Source organism: Centruroides vittatus, unplaced genomic scaffold, assembly GCF_030686945.1.
Source record: "Centruroides vittatus isolate TY-2023 unplaced genomic scaffold, ASM3068694v2 contig_377, whole genome shotgun sequence".
In the NCBI taxonomy this organism is placed as follows: Eukaryota; Metazoa; Arthropoda; class Arachnida; order Scorpiones; family Buthidae; genus Centruroides; species Centruroides vittatus.
In genome coordinates, this window is record NW_027122198.1 from 3,171,084 (window position 1) to 3,187,760 (window position 16,677).

At 33.8% G+C, this 16,677-nt stretch overlaps 1 protein-coding gene and 1 long non-coding RNA gene across 2 annotated transcripts in view; one reads left to right on the forward strand and one right to left on the reverse strand.

The window, feature by feature from the left end:
- The window catches only part of LOC136975674 (HORMA domain-containing protein 1-like), a 185,771-nt gene that overhangs the window by 22,094 nt on the left and 147,000 nt on the right, over positions 1-16,677 (forward strand). The window lies entirely within an intron of this gene.
- On the reverse strand, positions 7,400-7,821 carry LOC136975699 (uncharacterized). The gene is made up of 2 exons (XR_010880813.1): positions 7,694-7,821; positions 7,400-7,644 (listed from the first exon to the last, which is right to left on the reverse strand). It is a non-coding gene; the product is annotated as an uncharacterized lncRNA (long non-coding RNA).

A 16,677-nucleotide genomic window follows, 5' to 3' on the forward strand; every position in this document is an offset into this window, starting at 1 on the left:
CTGATAAAAGTCATCAATTTCGGTTCTATTCCAAGATGTTACATTCTCACCTGTTTCAATTAATACTTCCGGGAACCTGTTTAACACATCCATACCCAATACTCCTTCGTATTCGACTTCGGATGGCAAGTGCATGCAAGTCATTTGAACATTTTGAGTTCTCCCTCCTCTTTCGATCTTGATATTAGACTCCCATTCGCATTCGATAACCTCCCCACCGATTCCTCGTAGTCGTTTCCAACTCCTGTGAAGTGCACCGTTCGGTCCCCTACTCCATATCTCGCTCTGAGCGATCTTCAGGCTTAGCACGGACCTTTCCGCACCCGTATCGACCAGAAACTTGATACTGGTACCATAAGCATCACCAAGAATGAGGGGAAGGCCCTTTTTAGAGAAGAACACATTAGGGGCCAGGGTTAGCTCGATGCATGGGACGTGATACTGGCTATCATCACGCCCCGTAATTAGTTTAAATCATTTATATTCCGTTGAGGGCACTGGCGGGCCAGGTGGCGAGGATTCCCACAAATGTAACACCTTTTTAGGACAGATCGGTTCGGGCTATCCTTATTTTTATCTAGATTTCCACCCAGTCTTTCGACCAAACCATTAACAGTACTACATAACGACCCCACCATTTTTTCCAACCTTTCAAGTCTATCGTCTTCCTTTGTTTTCACAATATTCATCACACCATTCGGATCCTCATTAGCGGTTGGGTTCTTTATTTCAATGGTGTGTACAAATTTATTTTCTCTACTAACGTTACACTCGAGTTCGACCCGTTCTTCCCTCTCCGCTTCCTTAATTGCCTGATCTAAGGTCTGGGGTTCTCTCCTTAATACGTATCCCTTTAGCTGGGGCCTTAGGCCCTTTATAAATCTCTCTCTAATAATGTCATCCCTCAAGGCACCGATTTTTTCGTTATTGGAAGCGGCCTTCGACAACAGTGTATTCATGCGGATGACATAGTCACATACCGTCTCATCATGGTTCTGCTTAATACTTAAGAGTTGGTCGAGTGCATTCTTTTCCTTAAGTTCTCGCTTTTCGTAACATTGAATTAATTTTTGCCTAATTCCCTCAAAAGTACAAGGATCTTGGTCAGCCAAGCTGAAGAACGTCGATAATGGCCCCCCTTTTAACCGAGCTTGTAAGACAGCCAATTTCACTTCACTGTTCCACCCAGCCAGGCGAGATATATTATCTATGGTCTTGAAGAATTGGCGGACATTAACCAAATCACTGCCACTATTAGAAAAAATGGGAACCATTCCTAGAAACCCTGTGACTACAGGAGGGATCCCCTCACCCTCGCCTCCTGAGGATGTAGCAAGATTGTTCTGGTTACAATCATCCATAATTAATGATATAAAAATAATACAATTGATTACAAATTGTAGGGCCTTAAATCTACAGGCACGATAATACAATGCTACGTTCTATACAATAAAAACCGTATCCCGTTACTAACAGAATCCTGTCGCGGACGCCATTGTTAGCCGAGTATATGAAATAACAAGACCCTGAGAGTCGCTCGGCTTTGATAGAATAAAAAAAAAGGTTTATTAATTTCAGCGAACATAAATAATTTACAAAGAAACGATTACACACACTTACTAATTACTAATACAAATACATTTGGGACTGCGCGTAACAATGTCATCAATTAGTCCCCGCGTGCCGACAAGACAAAGAACTTATTCTAACTTATATCTAGCTTAACTAAGTACTGGGCCCTAGAGAAAGATAAGGTGGAAGAGAATTAAACAGAGATGATAAGACTGAAAATTGGTTCGAAGGGGTGACTGGCGGTAATAAATAAGAAAAAAAAAACCTCGGATCCGTTCCTTAATAACTTTCTTTGTTTCTGTTCGTCCCGTTTTTCTCTCTCTCCGAAAAATCTTCCTTCCTCTCGCTCCTGTCCTCCTATCTCCTCTGACGTAACCCCTCGACCCCTCGGTGTCACACCCTTTTTGTTTTTATTACCGTCCAGGCCACATGTGTCGACTAACTACCGCGTGGTTAAGTAAATAGAAAACGGAAGTAAAATTGTTACTACAGGAAGATAGTATAAGGAAAGTAAAGAAAAGAAAATAAATAAGGTTTAATAAAGCCACACAATAAACCGCCATTAGTAAGAAAAGAAACTATAGCTAAAGGAATTTGGGAAGACATAAGGAAACACCATGTTAAGTCTACATTATTGAATACAGATTACCTATTAAAGAAAATATGCAATTTAAAACTAGAAGAAAATGGCGACATGGAGATACACTTGGCCAACATGGAAGAATTGGTTGATCATCTTACGGCACTGGGAAAAACTCTAGCTGAGAAATTAAAGATAGCATTATTACTTAGTAGCTTACCAGACAGCTATAGCACTTTAATAACAGCACTAGAGACTCATCCAGTAGAAAACTTAACTCAGGAGTTAGTACATAATAAATTACTTGAAGAACACTCAAGAAGACCTCATCAAATGAAGAATGCGAAGTAGATAAAGCATTTAATGTGGGAGTATGCCCAGTAATTCAGAAAAGGAATTTGCTCAAAAATTGTTATTTTTTCAAAAAACAAAGACATGTAAAGAAAAAATGTAGGAAATATTCAATGTGGAAAAAAAAGCATCCAAAGCAGATAAACAAAATTTATGCGGAAAGTGATGAACAACATCCAGAAAAAGAATCCTATGTATGTTTTAAGACAGGAACACAAAACGAGATTCATCAATGGTGCGTAGACTCGGGAGCTTCATCGCATATGTGTTGTGAGAAGTATTTATTCACAACCATTAATAATAAACATACAGAAAGAGTGATATTAGCCAATGGTCAAGCTCTATATACTGAAGGTAAAGGCAATGAAAATATTGAATGACATTGAATATGTATGAAAGACATGCTATATGTGCCACACTTAAAGGAAATTTAATCTCAGTCAGAAGACTAATGAGATTAGAGTTTGCCATAAAATTTGAAGGGAACATTTGCTCTATCCAGAAAAGTGGAGTAATGGAGTAACTGTAGCAACAGCAACAGCAAACACATGTTTGTATGAGCTCGATAAATCTCATAAAGCACTTACAGTAGTTAATGATATGAAGGAATGCATCCACTTGTGGCATAGAAGATTAGGGCACCGTGACATGAACTCCATAATTTCAATATAGAATAAACAATTAGCTACAGGAATAAATATTCAGAAATGTCGCATATTTAAATCTTGTGAATATTGCAACGAGGCCAAAATGACTAATAAAATGGAGCAGCAGAAAGGAAGAATAGATATCTGACAGAAATGACAAGATGCATGTTATTTTATGCTGGATTACCAAACAAATACTGGGGAGAAGCGGTGAATGATGCAAATTACCTACAGAATAGATTAATTACTAAAGCGAGTGAAACAACTCCATACAAAAATTGGCATGGAAAGAAGTCAAACCTCTCGCATATAAGAATTTTTGGATGCTTTGTCTATGTTATTAAACTTTAAAAAACACAAAAGAAACTGAACCTAAAGCCACAAAATTAATTTTTGTAGGATACGAGAGAGCATCGAAAGATTATTGATTAGTTGACACAAAAACTGATAAGATAACAATAAGCAGAAATATTTACTTTCTGGAAAATTTCAAGCACAGAGACTTTGAAATCTATACACACAATAATAATGAAAATTCAAAACAAGTTACAATAGTTAATAATACTAATTTAAAAGAAGAATGCGAAACGAAAACAAGGAAACAAGAAATGGAAGAAACTGGCATATGTTTAAGGAGATCGAAAAGAACTACTACGGAGCACTTCCCATAAGGTTAATTGAAACAATAAATTTATCAGTGACAGAGGATGCAGTAGAATCGAGAGAATATAGTGAGGAATCACAGGCAAACATTCCAAAAAATGAAGCAAAGCTATGGATAAGGAAACAGCAGCCATGAAGCATAACGGCACGTGGAAAATTACAAAATAAAACTGATAAACCTAGATAAAACTGCAGCAGGAAGCAGATGGGTATACAAAATTAAGAGAGACGAAAACAATAAAGTTAATCGTTTTAAGGCTCATTTAGTCACTCAAAGGTATACACAAAAGTATGGCTTTGACTACAATGATGTATATGTCCCCATGATCAAAACTGCTACCCTACAAACACTCCTAACTATAGCTGGAATTAAGAACATGAAAGTTAAGCATTATGACATCGAAATAGCTTAGTTAAACAGAGACTTATCACACAAGGTATACCAGAGGCCATAAAAGATGCTTGTATTTAGCAATTCATGTAGATGACATAATAGCAATGGCCACAGACGAACATATGTTAACCAAATTTGAAACCGAAATGAAGGATATGTTTAAAATCAAGAATTTAGGTGACTTAAAATATTATCTGGGAATACAATTTGAAAGAGACGAGAACGGAATATTTTCACTCCACCAAGAAAGATATATCGAAAATAAATTGCGAGAATTTAACTTATTCGATTCAAGACCGTCTAATATTCCTATGGATACAGGATACTTAAGAAGAAATGAAATGCCTGATATGTTCAAAAACAACAATGTATACAGAAGTGCTGTTGGATCTTTATTATATCTAGCGACTAACTCGCGTCCAGATATTGTGATAAGTACATCAACATTAGCAAGAAAAGTAACAAAACCTTTGGAAAGTGATTGGGTGGAAGTAAAAAGAATCTTTCGTTATCTGAATTCGACAAAAAAGAAGAAACTTAAATTAGGAAATATTGATGAAGAATTAGAACTTAAATGTTATGTAGACGCCGACTGGGGAGGCGATCGCATAGACTGCAAATCGAACACAGGATATTTGCTCTTGCCAAAAGGAAGTCCTATCCATTGGGTTAGTAAAAAGCAACAGTGTGTAGCATTTTTGTCCACTGAAGCTGAGTACATAGCCTTGGCAGAAGCTATTCAAGAAACTGTATGGATGAAACAATTTCTAGAAGAAATAAATCTACCGATTACAACACCTATCAAAATATTTGAAGACAATCAAAGTTGTATTCACCTTTTAGAATTAGGAAAAGCACAACAGCACACAAAACATATTGACACAAAATACCATTTTGTATGTGATTTAAAGAATCCGGGAGAAATTACTGTAATCTATTGTCCAAGTGAATGGATGATGGCTGACTTGTTAACCAAACTGCTAGATACAAATAAGGTTAAGAAATTTACTTGCAATATCAGATTATATTAACAATCAATTATTGAGAGGGTGTGTTGGAATGAACGATTGAAATTATTGTTAAATGATATATGACATTGTTACGTACAACTCATTGTGTTGCAGTGATGTTTTGTAAACATTTTTCATTATGTAATAAAAGGTTGGTGGTACTGTTGACCCTCGGGGAGCCGTTGGAGTTGGTGACCTCGTTTCACTCTTCCCTTTTTAGCACTGACCTTCCGTGAGTCAAGACAGTGTAATCTTTGTGTATTCTTTGTTTCTTTGTTACATAACCAGTTATGCAAGTTCAATCAGTTTTTACTAATCTCCGACAAGCAACATCAAGTTTAACAAGGCTTAATGCTTCAAATAAAGTTTTAATTACAGTGGATGCCATTTATTATGATCATAATAATTGATGATTACAATAACTGAAAAAAACAATAAAAGTAGAAAATGAAACAATACATTCTTTACAGTATGAAGTGGTAAAAATTTACAGTAGAGAACTGAAAATCGGAATCAATTGGGGACTGGGGTTGTTCAGATTAGTGATTTGTTCCGATTACTGATTATGTACGAATAAATATATTAACCTGTTCGATGTTCAAATTTTTCTCCATTGCGTGTCGCTTCGTGTTGAATTTTCGTCGATTTTAAGCCTAACGAAAATTTTTATAATAATAATTGAGGCTATCATATTGTTAAAAATTATTTCTGCATTTTGTACAAACAAAATAAATATATTGAAGAATATAAAAACATGAAAATTATACTTTAGAAGTAAATTTAGTATCAAAAACGTTCGATTCAGCACGACACAGTCCGACTGAAAATTGTTCCGATTACCGGGGTTCTGATTAACGAGTCTCTACTGTATTTAGCTTTGATTTTCTACAGTTTTTATGTAATAAATTATCAATAAAGTGTTTGCAATAAAATTTAAATAATCATACTGGCCAAATACTATTAGAAAATATGATGTACAGAACTGTCTGTTGGTGTTACACAAAAAGAATTTATGTGAGTACTTTCAACAGTATACAGCTGTTCTCTTCAGGCAAATTGTTCATAGAGAACACAACATTTAAATTCAAGTGATAGAACCTGAATAGGAACTAACATTTTTTCGAATTGCTTGTCCCACACATGCATGGAATATAAATTACATTAAAATAAAATTGGATTAAAATATAAAATATATAAAATTAATAACAAATTAAGTAGTCAATAAACAAATAAAAAACATATGGGGGTGCTAATGATGCTGTGAGATGTTTTATTGCAAACCATGTGGTTTACAACCTTGGGGGGTTAAATAGTGCTATTCGTAATTTTGATAGGTCTAGCATGTTCCATAAAGAGATTCCTATAAGAATAACTTGTTCTGATTCTCACAACATTTCAGAAGGGAAGTTTGCAACCAAAGTGGCTCAAAGTTACACTCTCTTACTTTTTTAGTTAGTTCTGTTGTACATTTGCTATGTACAGTACAACATTATTACAATGTTCTGCAAGATGGGGGTGAAGCATTCCAGTAGTGGCTCTAATATATACCTATTAGTGTTTTTGTAAGGATATAGCATATACCCCAGAGTTTTCATAGGGTGTAACTTTGTCTCTATCATTAGAAAGCATCCTACACAATGTGGTTTGGTGTGCTATTGGCAAAATATAGCCAAAGATTTTGAAACCTTAACAAATATGTAACGAAGGAGGACTTAGGTATGGAATGGCCAGTGTTATGTAAACCAATTCTTTCTTATGATATAAAGTGGAAACAGCATGCCTTTGACCTGGTTGACTAGATATTTGAACTTGGCCAAAGAATATCTAGCATTGCAACCTGCTGATTTAAGATGGGAAAGTCTCTCATTTATAAGCAATTGGTTGAAAGAATATAAGAATGCCCTGCGTATCAGTGCTATAATAGCAGTTTTTATACCTGGAGGGTTGAAAAGCTATAGAAGGAATGATGTAAGTAGGTTCACCAAATTTATGATACACAGCAAGTAAGCTGTTGGGAGATCTATAATTGTGACAATGTGCGAAGCGCCCTCTATACTTTGGCACCATGGGACCAAAGGGTCAACATAACATTGCAATGACTAGTTCGTCAGGACTGACACCACTGTGTCTTTTAGGTAGACACAGAAACCTTACTCTGTCTTTTTTAGCTCAAGTGGTCACATTGTAGGTACTTAGTTCCGACTCAAAAGATGGCACAGGTTGAGGAAGTGCACCAAACACAAATCTAACAATAACAAATTTCTGTTTATTTACTGTAACTACCAAAATGTATACAAGCAAGGGTAAAATCTTGTATTTAAAGCTTTGTCCTCAATGCTAACTAGTTTGCGAGTTCAAAGTTGGAGAAAGAGAGTTTACATATAAGGTTCATAGATACCAGGTAAGGGATCTGAGGTGAATTGAAGGCTTGATGGAGTTCACTTTTTCAATGGGAGTTCATTTAGAGGGAGTTCACTTGGATGGCATTCACTTTTATGGAGTTCATGAAGGATCACTAAGGATGGAGGAAGGTCACTAACATATCTGATCATTGAGGCAACCCTGCCTAGGACAAACTTTCGATGGCAGCTGATTCTTGGACGAATGAACTGTCCCCTTTGTCTGGCAGATGAACTCCTGATAAGACAGATGAACTATTGTCATCATCAGTGGTTGTCTTTTTTTGGGGGTCCTCCCTCTTTTTTCTGTTGCCCTTCTTTGGCAATGTTGCCGTGCCTGTGTCCAATAACAATTTCTCATCGTCAAGTTCCTGGTGACACATTTGATGTATCATCTTAAAAGGAAAGTGACTCCACAGAGGAATAAAATCATATCCTTTACAATTTTAACAATCATTGGAAAATTTTATAACAAGTTGTAAAATTCAAAAATTAAATTTTCACCCAAAAAACTTGTTTTGTCAAGCCTGGACTCTCACATATTTAAATAGATCCAAAAAAGAGATTTTTGCATCTTTCTCCTCCTGGTTCAGAAATTTTCTTCTGAACCATTGAAATATTATCACAGTTAGGCCATACAAATGCACAAGTTCCTTGGCACTTTCCTCACAAATTTTATACCATGTTCATTTTCTATACTAATTATGAATCCAACATAGTGTTTTTCATCATTCTTTACAGTTGAAAGCTTTGTTAACATTTGCGTCCCAACCTGAAGACTGGTTTATTCCAAGAAAATCTGATTTCTAGCTTTTATTTCTTATTCAATATCATGAAAACAGATTTCACTGCTGTTATTATGAAATGTAATCTGTGAATCTGAACTTAAAACATCATTTGGAGTTGGAGGCCTAGACCAAATCTGGGGCATAGAGAAAGAATTTTCAATGTCTTCTTCTCTGGATATAACATTAACTAAGCAGGCCCAATTAGGCTTACAGTTTTCTTTAATTTGTGTTAGTTAATTTTCTATTTTTAGGAATTAGAATTACTACTGTTTACTTATTTGTAATGTGGCTACATGCCATATTTAATTTGTATAAAAATAATATAAATAAGGCCGTGGCTGTATGCTATTCAATTTTGTATAGTTTTTAATTTAGTTTTATATTCTATTCCTATAAATTTATCTTTCTTCTAAACTTTCCTTTGTTTAAAAACTTCCTGGAACTTGAACTCACCCCTAGCCTACCAGGAGGTAGTGAGAAAACAAAGGGCTACTACAAGGCTGGAGGGAAAAAGAGAAGTCGGGTATTCATTCTCTAGGTGAGAACAAGAAGTAATGGATGTGTGGCAGCAAGGCTGAAAAAGGGGATCCGATGAGTGTTTTGAGAAAGGAGACCGTAGAGAATGGGCTAAGGAAGAAATACATTAGCAGATCTGGAGGAGAATCTTCAGACAGCCTATCCATAAAAGAAAAAACGTTAAAGACTCGGGAGTCAAGAATAAGTAGTGTCTGGACCAGTCGTTGACAACTTGGGTACCCTCTTTCCTTTACTATCACTTCTTAACTGCTCATATAAGCCTTTTTCTTTTAATAGTTGTAAGTAGTCATAAGTATTTAGTTTTAACCTATTTAATTTTAAGTTTTTGTGTTATTGCATCGAAGAATTGCTCGCGCATGTCCTTTGTCGGGGGATTATATTGTACGATCATTAATTAATTAATTGTGTTAATCATCTGGTGGGAGTAGCATTGTTGGTATACCCCGTATCCTGTATTATAACGAGCGGATTAATTAAAGTTTTGTATGTTATTTTATTCATTTCCGACTTCATGTCTTTGTCTCGCTCACCGATTTCACAGTAATAATGTCTAGTCAACAGCTCAATATTGTTACTATAATTTTAAAAAAGATAACTTTCTTTTCATGTTCTATGGTGATGTTTTATATCAAGGTTGAAGTCATAATATATCTCAGTTAAAATATGTTTTTGATTGGAAATCTTGTTGTTTAACATGTTTATCTGTAATGTTGTAAACTGCTTCAATTACTGGGGAAATGTATCAGTCATTGAGTTCTTAAGTGTCAATTACTGGAAAAAATTTAGTTGGTTGTTATTAAGTTTTTTTGCAGAAAAATAATTATGATTTTCTAATTTGTATCTTCTAAATATGGCATACTTCATGTATTATTCAGGAAAAACAAAATACAGTCTTAGCTTTAAACAATAAAATTGTACAAATTCTTTTATAAATATGTTATTTTAAAGCATCAGTAATTGGTTTCATTACCCTATATCATGGTTATTTTTGTAACATTTTATAATTTTATATATAAAGTTCCATGCTTGTGTACAAGAAACAGATTCCAAAAATGCTCATTACTGTTTGTGTTCTATTTTTTGAATTTAAACATTCTGTTTTTTATGAATGATATTGCCTGAAGAAGTTATATACTATCAAAAGTACTTGTGAAATAAATCTTTTTTCATAAGTCTAATAGACAGTTGTGTGGCTTAGCTCTTTGTATTAAGTAATTTGGTAATTTGGCCTAGAGGTAAGCATTAGGCATCATCTTTTGATAAATTTAATAATTATAATTAAATTAATATTTTAATAATTAATTTAGAAAGTTCTGGAAGAAAAGAATCTGTTGCTACCCAGATCTCTGTCTAATCTTTGCTTCCAGAACTATTAATTTAGATATAACTGGTTATTCATGGTGATTGGACAGAGATTTGGATAGTATAACCAGTGCCATAACTAGCCTTTTATGCACTCGGTGCGAGGATCTGTAACTACGCCCCAAAACTATGACACTATGACACAAAACTTGGTCCAGGTCATTTCTGCACCCCCGGGGGTCTACGCCCTGTGCCTGGGCACCGCTGGCACTGTCCTAGTTACGGCACTGAGTGTAACTAGCAATGTGACCTCATAATATACAGGAGTTGTGGGTTGGCACAAAGTGGGACTCAAGTCCCACTTTGTGCCAACTTTTTTTTTTTCCAGAACCTTCGAAATTAATTATTAAAGTTTTAATTTAATTATAATTATTAAATTTATCAATAGATGCCACCTTCCCTCTAGGCCAAATTACTTAGCATTTAATTATTAATACCATATTTTTCTGGATTGACTGGCATGCCACACATAACGGGGGGAGACCAGCATGTAGGAAACCCAGGTTTACAGTATGCCTGTTAAACTGTGACTAAAAAAATAAAATTAATCATATTTAACAAACTAGTTGTTAATTAAGTGTTAAAGAAAACATTCTTTCCAGTACAATAAAATAATAACATTAATTTGAACAACTTGAAATCAGGAAGAGAGTTTTTGTTTACATGACAATAAAACAATTAATGACTTAGTAGTAGTAGTAGTAGTAGTATTTAATCAATATGGGCTGCACTGGCAATCTACTCTGACACTGAAAGATAATACCTTCCTTTCAAATTTCACACAAAAGATGATATTAATTTGTGTAAGTTGAGATAGTTTCTAAATTTTATATGTTTATTTTAGTATTTTTGAATCAAATTACAATAAAATAAACATAAAAAATGTACTTTAAACAAAATGAAGAAATTAAACATAATTGCATTTTTGATGTAATGTTGACAGTTTTTAACAATTTTAGAATAAAAACATGTTCATTTTATTAAAGTGCCCTCTAGAGAGGGATATATAATTGCACTTAAACTGGTATGCTGGTTTTTACCATAAGGAAATATCTGATTTCATGGTCTACCCAGATAGACCAACATGCCAAACAATCCATGAAAATACTGTAGTAACATTATTATAGCCTGATATAATCTAACAATTGTTTGGCTTGATTATATTTTCAATATTATTGAACAGAAATACATTTTACCACCATTTGAAAGAGATATTTGCAATTTTGTACTGACCTTAAATATATTCAATGTGTGCCTCACATGGCATGGCAGATGTTCAGATGGAACTCCCATTCTTGCCTAAAATTTCTTAGTTATGTCTTATGTGACATTTCCAATGGTGGTGTGAATGTGCCATTTCAATTCCAGCAATATTGGAAGTGGAGGGATGTAAAAACTGTCTTTGACAAAACCCTACAGGAGGAAATCACATGCTGTGATATCTGGTGACTGGAGTGGCCATATGCAGAAAGTTTTGTCTATGGCTGCTGCACGACCAATCCATTGACCTGGCAGATGTTCATTTAGGGTTTGTCATGCAGAAGCCACAACAAAATTTCCACACATGACTACCCTGGTCACCAGATATTACAGTATGTGATTTCTTTCTGTGGGGTTTTGTCAAGAATAATTTTCACATCCCTCCATTTCCAATGACATTGCAAGAATTGAAACAGTGCATTTACACTGCAATCAGGAATGTCACACGAGATGTGCTTGAGAAGGTTTGGGCAAGAATGGGAGTACAGTCTAAAACATCTGCCTTACCACATGAGGGGCACACATTGAATGTGTTGAAGGTCAGTACAAAACTGCAAATATCTTTTTCAAATGGTGGTAATAACATTTATTTTTGTTCAGTATTAGTGAAAATATAATCTTACATAATTTTCCAATAATTTGTGCACACCCCTGTATTTAATGCTAAAAGACAGTATTTGTGAATCTATCTATTAAGATCATTTCTGTTCTTCAGAAACAAGCACAATAAAGGCTGTGAGATTTTCAACTGAACTGCAGCCTTTCTTTTGGCTCATTTTGGAAGATTGCTGTAATGTTCAAAAATCTTGAGTTTATCTTTCAAAGATTGATCATCATATCTTCTATTGTGCAGGTGCAGTAGGCATGCAATTATCTCACAGGATGAAATCCAACACCTGTAGAATCGAAAGCATACACTTGCGAACACCTACATTCAATATAGCAGTGACTGCAATGGGTATTGAGATGGATGACATTCAACTTTTATGTGGTACTGCATACAGATTTTCTGAGTTAAACATATTGAAAATTGTGTCAATGTAATAAGTCATATAGATAAATATTCTGAGTAATTTTTGTTTGTGGGTATAATTCTTTCTTTGTCCAATTCCTTCCATTTTCAGCAGTGTATATACAGTCAAACCTGTTTTTATGCGGGGGATAGGGACCGCATTAAAAAAAACGCATATAAAAAAATCTCACGAAACTTCACGAATGGCTGTAAATAATAGTTTTCGCGACACAATTAAAAAATATTTTTTTTATGCGGTCAACGGGGACCGCATAAAAAAAGTCTCACATAGAAAATAACTCAAAACCGTACGAAATAGAATTTATTGACACAGATGTCAGCACTTGACTGCATCGTCTGGTCTATCGTCTGTTTTACATATTTTTGTCCAGGTGGTGTTTTGTTGACTTAAAAAGTAAATTATTTCATTTTTCTCATATTCATGCAATAATATTACTATAATAAGTGCATTTATGCTATAATAAGTTTATTTAGCTATAATAAGTCAACGTAAGACATGACGAATCGCACGAGACTAGTCGCCAACTATACCGCACAAATTAAAAATTCGCATTAAAAAAAATCGCACAAATAAAAATCGCACATAAAAAGAGCACATAAAAACAGGTTTGACTGTATAAGCAACTTAAGAGAGTACATTGTACAGACATTTCTATAAAATGGTTGTCAACACTGGACATTCCCACACTGAAGCACATTTTGTGGAGTTTTCATAGCTTGTTTTCTAAAGCTATGATATTACAAATATCAATCATCTTTACAGTATCCATGATGCAGAATTGCACAAACATATATTTATAAAAAATACAATGGGATGGATTTAATACTATTTGTTGGTTTTAGATTAAAAACAAGCTTTAAAAACAATAAAATCTAAAGTTGTTGTTTTCATTTTTTTCCCTTATCCACCTTTTATCAGAGACAAAACTTACATTAAGGATACTCAGAACAGAAAAACAATCATTTATTTTTCAAAAAACAACAAGTTATGCATTTTGGGTAAATTTTCTACAAATATTGTCATACACCATCAAACTTGACACCATCAAATACATGATGGTGTACAAACAAGAAATTTGTAAAAGAAATGGAAAATGGGGTTATCTGTAAGTTTATATTGATAATATTGCTTTGTAAACTCTGAAAGATTGTATTTTTGTTTTATAGCCTGAAGATGGGTGACAATATTTATAGAAAATTCACCCAAAATACATAGCTTGGTTTTTGAAAAAATAAATGATTGTTTTTCTGTTCTGAGTATCCTTAATCATTTATTTTTTCAAAAACCAAGCTATGTATTTTGGGTGAATTTTCTATAAATATTGTCACCCATCTTCAGGCTATAAAACAAAAATACAATCTTTCAGAGTTTACAAAGCAATATTATCAATATAAACTTACAGATAACCCCATTTTCCATTTCTTTTACAAATTTCTTGTTTGTACACCATCATGTATTTGATGGTGTCAAGTTTGATGGTGTATGACAATATTTGTAGAAAATTTACCCAAAATGCATAACTTGTTGTTTTTTGAAAAATAAATGATTGTTTTTCTGTTCTGAGTATCCTTAATGTAAGTTTTGTCTCTGATAAAAGGTGGATAAGGGGGAAAAATGAAAACAACAATTTTAGATTTTTAGTTTTATTGTGTTTAAAGCTTGTTTTAAACAACAAATATCCTATAATAAACATATTAATTTCAGGATTATTCAGACTATAGTTTGGCTAAATATTTATTGGTCTTGTATATTTCAGCACAAGAAAGTTTTCTCCATTAATTCATTGTTATCATTTGATACTAATGTTATTTAATGTCAGGAAATAAAAGCTATGTATAACAGTGTGTCATTCCAACACATTTCTAGAATTTGCTATTTATTAATGATTATCTGATACATTTTGCAAACTAAAATTATTAATTAGTTAAAATTGTTAATTAGAAAGAAAAAATTTCAGAATTGCTGAATTATTAAATGTAAAATAAGACATTTTATTATATAAAAATAATTGTGAAGTCTTGAGCGAGACCTGAGCTTGTGTTGGAATTTTAACAAGTGTCATAGTGAAGAGATGAACTTTGACTCTAGTTCTTGTAGAGATGACAAAATTAAGACAAAACAGAAAAATAAAGTAATTTTTGGTGAGAAAATGTCACATGAAAGTAACTAAAATTCCGAGATGATCTGTTATATCTCCCTGGTGTCAGGGGGGAAAATAACAGGCTAAAATCTGAATGAAAGTCTCATAGTTCACCAACATCACTTGATCAGAGTCATGATGTGATGTCAAGTTGAATATCAAAGATCAACCTTTCTGGTAACTTGATCTGGTCCAGTTTCACCTGGATACAGAGAAGGGACCATGCAGATAATGATGTCCAGAAAAATTGGGACAATTAGCATGCATAATTTGGAAACAAATCCTTTTAAAAACCCAGATTTTAAGGACACAAACTGATTACAGTACAGCATCAATTATCCGAATCAACCGCGGACTGGGGTTGTTCGGAAAATTGATATTTTAGATGACTGATTATGTATGAAAAAATACATTATTAATATAGTATATTAGTATATCCCAATAATAGTATATTAATATATCCCATGTTGAAATTTTTCTCCATTGCGTGTCGCTTCGCGTTGAATTTTCGTTGATGTTAAGCCTAACGAAAATTTTTATAATAATAATTGTGGCTAGTGTTGCCACCTTTACAAAATTGCTGACCTGGACGGCAGGTCAGGTTTGTTCGAACAGAAGTTCACGACGCATGCGCAATGTCATTTTACAATGCGAAGAATAACATGCATGCCGGTTCTAAACCAGTTACAGTTAGGGACTAGGGACTTACGTAGGAGTAATGTGCGTAACCTAAATTAAGAAAGAGCAGATAATTTAGCTCCATAGATGTGTACGAACGTAGAAGCAAAAAAAAAAAAGGTCAAGAGGTAGGTTGAGCATCACATGTCGGCGTAAACAGAGTAACATGGCAGAATGGCACATGCATTTCAGTGAGTGTGAGGTCTTTTGCTGTTCAAATGGTGTAAATTTATAAAAATATTTGCAAGGACTTTGTTTCATTGTAATTTCATAATTTCTACGAAATTTCCGGACAAAATTAATAGTTCACCCTGACAGTGAATCAATTCCCGGACTGTCCAGGTGAAAACCGGATGGGTGGTAACACTAATTGTGGCTATTGTATCGTTAAAAATTATTTCTTTATTTTGTGCAAACAAAATAAATATATTGAAAAATATAAAAACAAAAAAAATTATACTTTACAAGTTAATCTAGTATTAAAAATGTTTGATTCAGCATGACATAGTCCGACTGAAATGCTTTTGGTTACCCAATGTTTTGGTTGATTGGTGTTCAAATAATCGATGCTCTACTGTACTTCTCCTAAAACTTGGTGATACAAAGATTTGTCTCTTCCTGTGTGCTTGCTTTCCTATTGCTGATTTCATCTTTGATTCTCCATCCATCACTGCCTCAGAGATAACAAATTATTGAGTGGATATAACCAACAATTTGACACCACTACTCGGGACTTATAAAACAAAATGTCATCCTGGGGCAAACTTTGTCTTTAAGCAACTTTTAAGTCTTTCACTTTCTCATAATAAATGTATTCAATCATAAAATTGACTTGTCTCAGTGTCTACTATTACCACATATCTCCCCTCACCTTGCTTCTCATCCTGAAATTGATATCCTGATTGGCAACCTTGTATAATTTATCCAGTTATTAATCTGCAACAGTAAAACTGTATGACTCCCCAAGGAGAAAAAAAAATCAATTACTTTTGGTTACTATTCATTAATAAATCTTGTGATCTGTTATATCTGTTAATCTGTTTATATGATCTGTTACAAAAATATAAATTTATTATAATTCTTCCTTTATAAATTTTCTGAATTTTTCCACTGGTTATCTGTACTAAATTACTGTTTGAATATTAATCTGATTCACTGGTGTACTCTTTGTACTGTAGAGGTTCAAAGATTTTTGATTTATGAAAACATTTTGAAAAATATTGTAAATGCTTTTAAATATATTATTATACATTGCAGTTTAA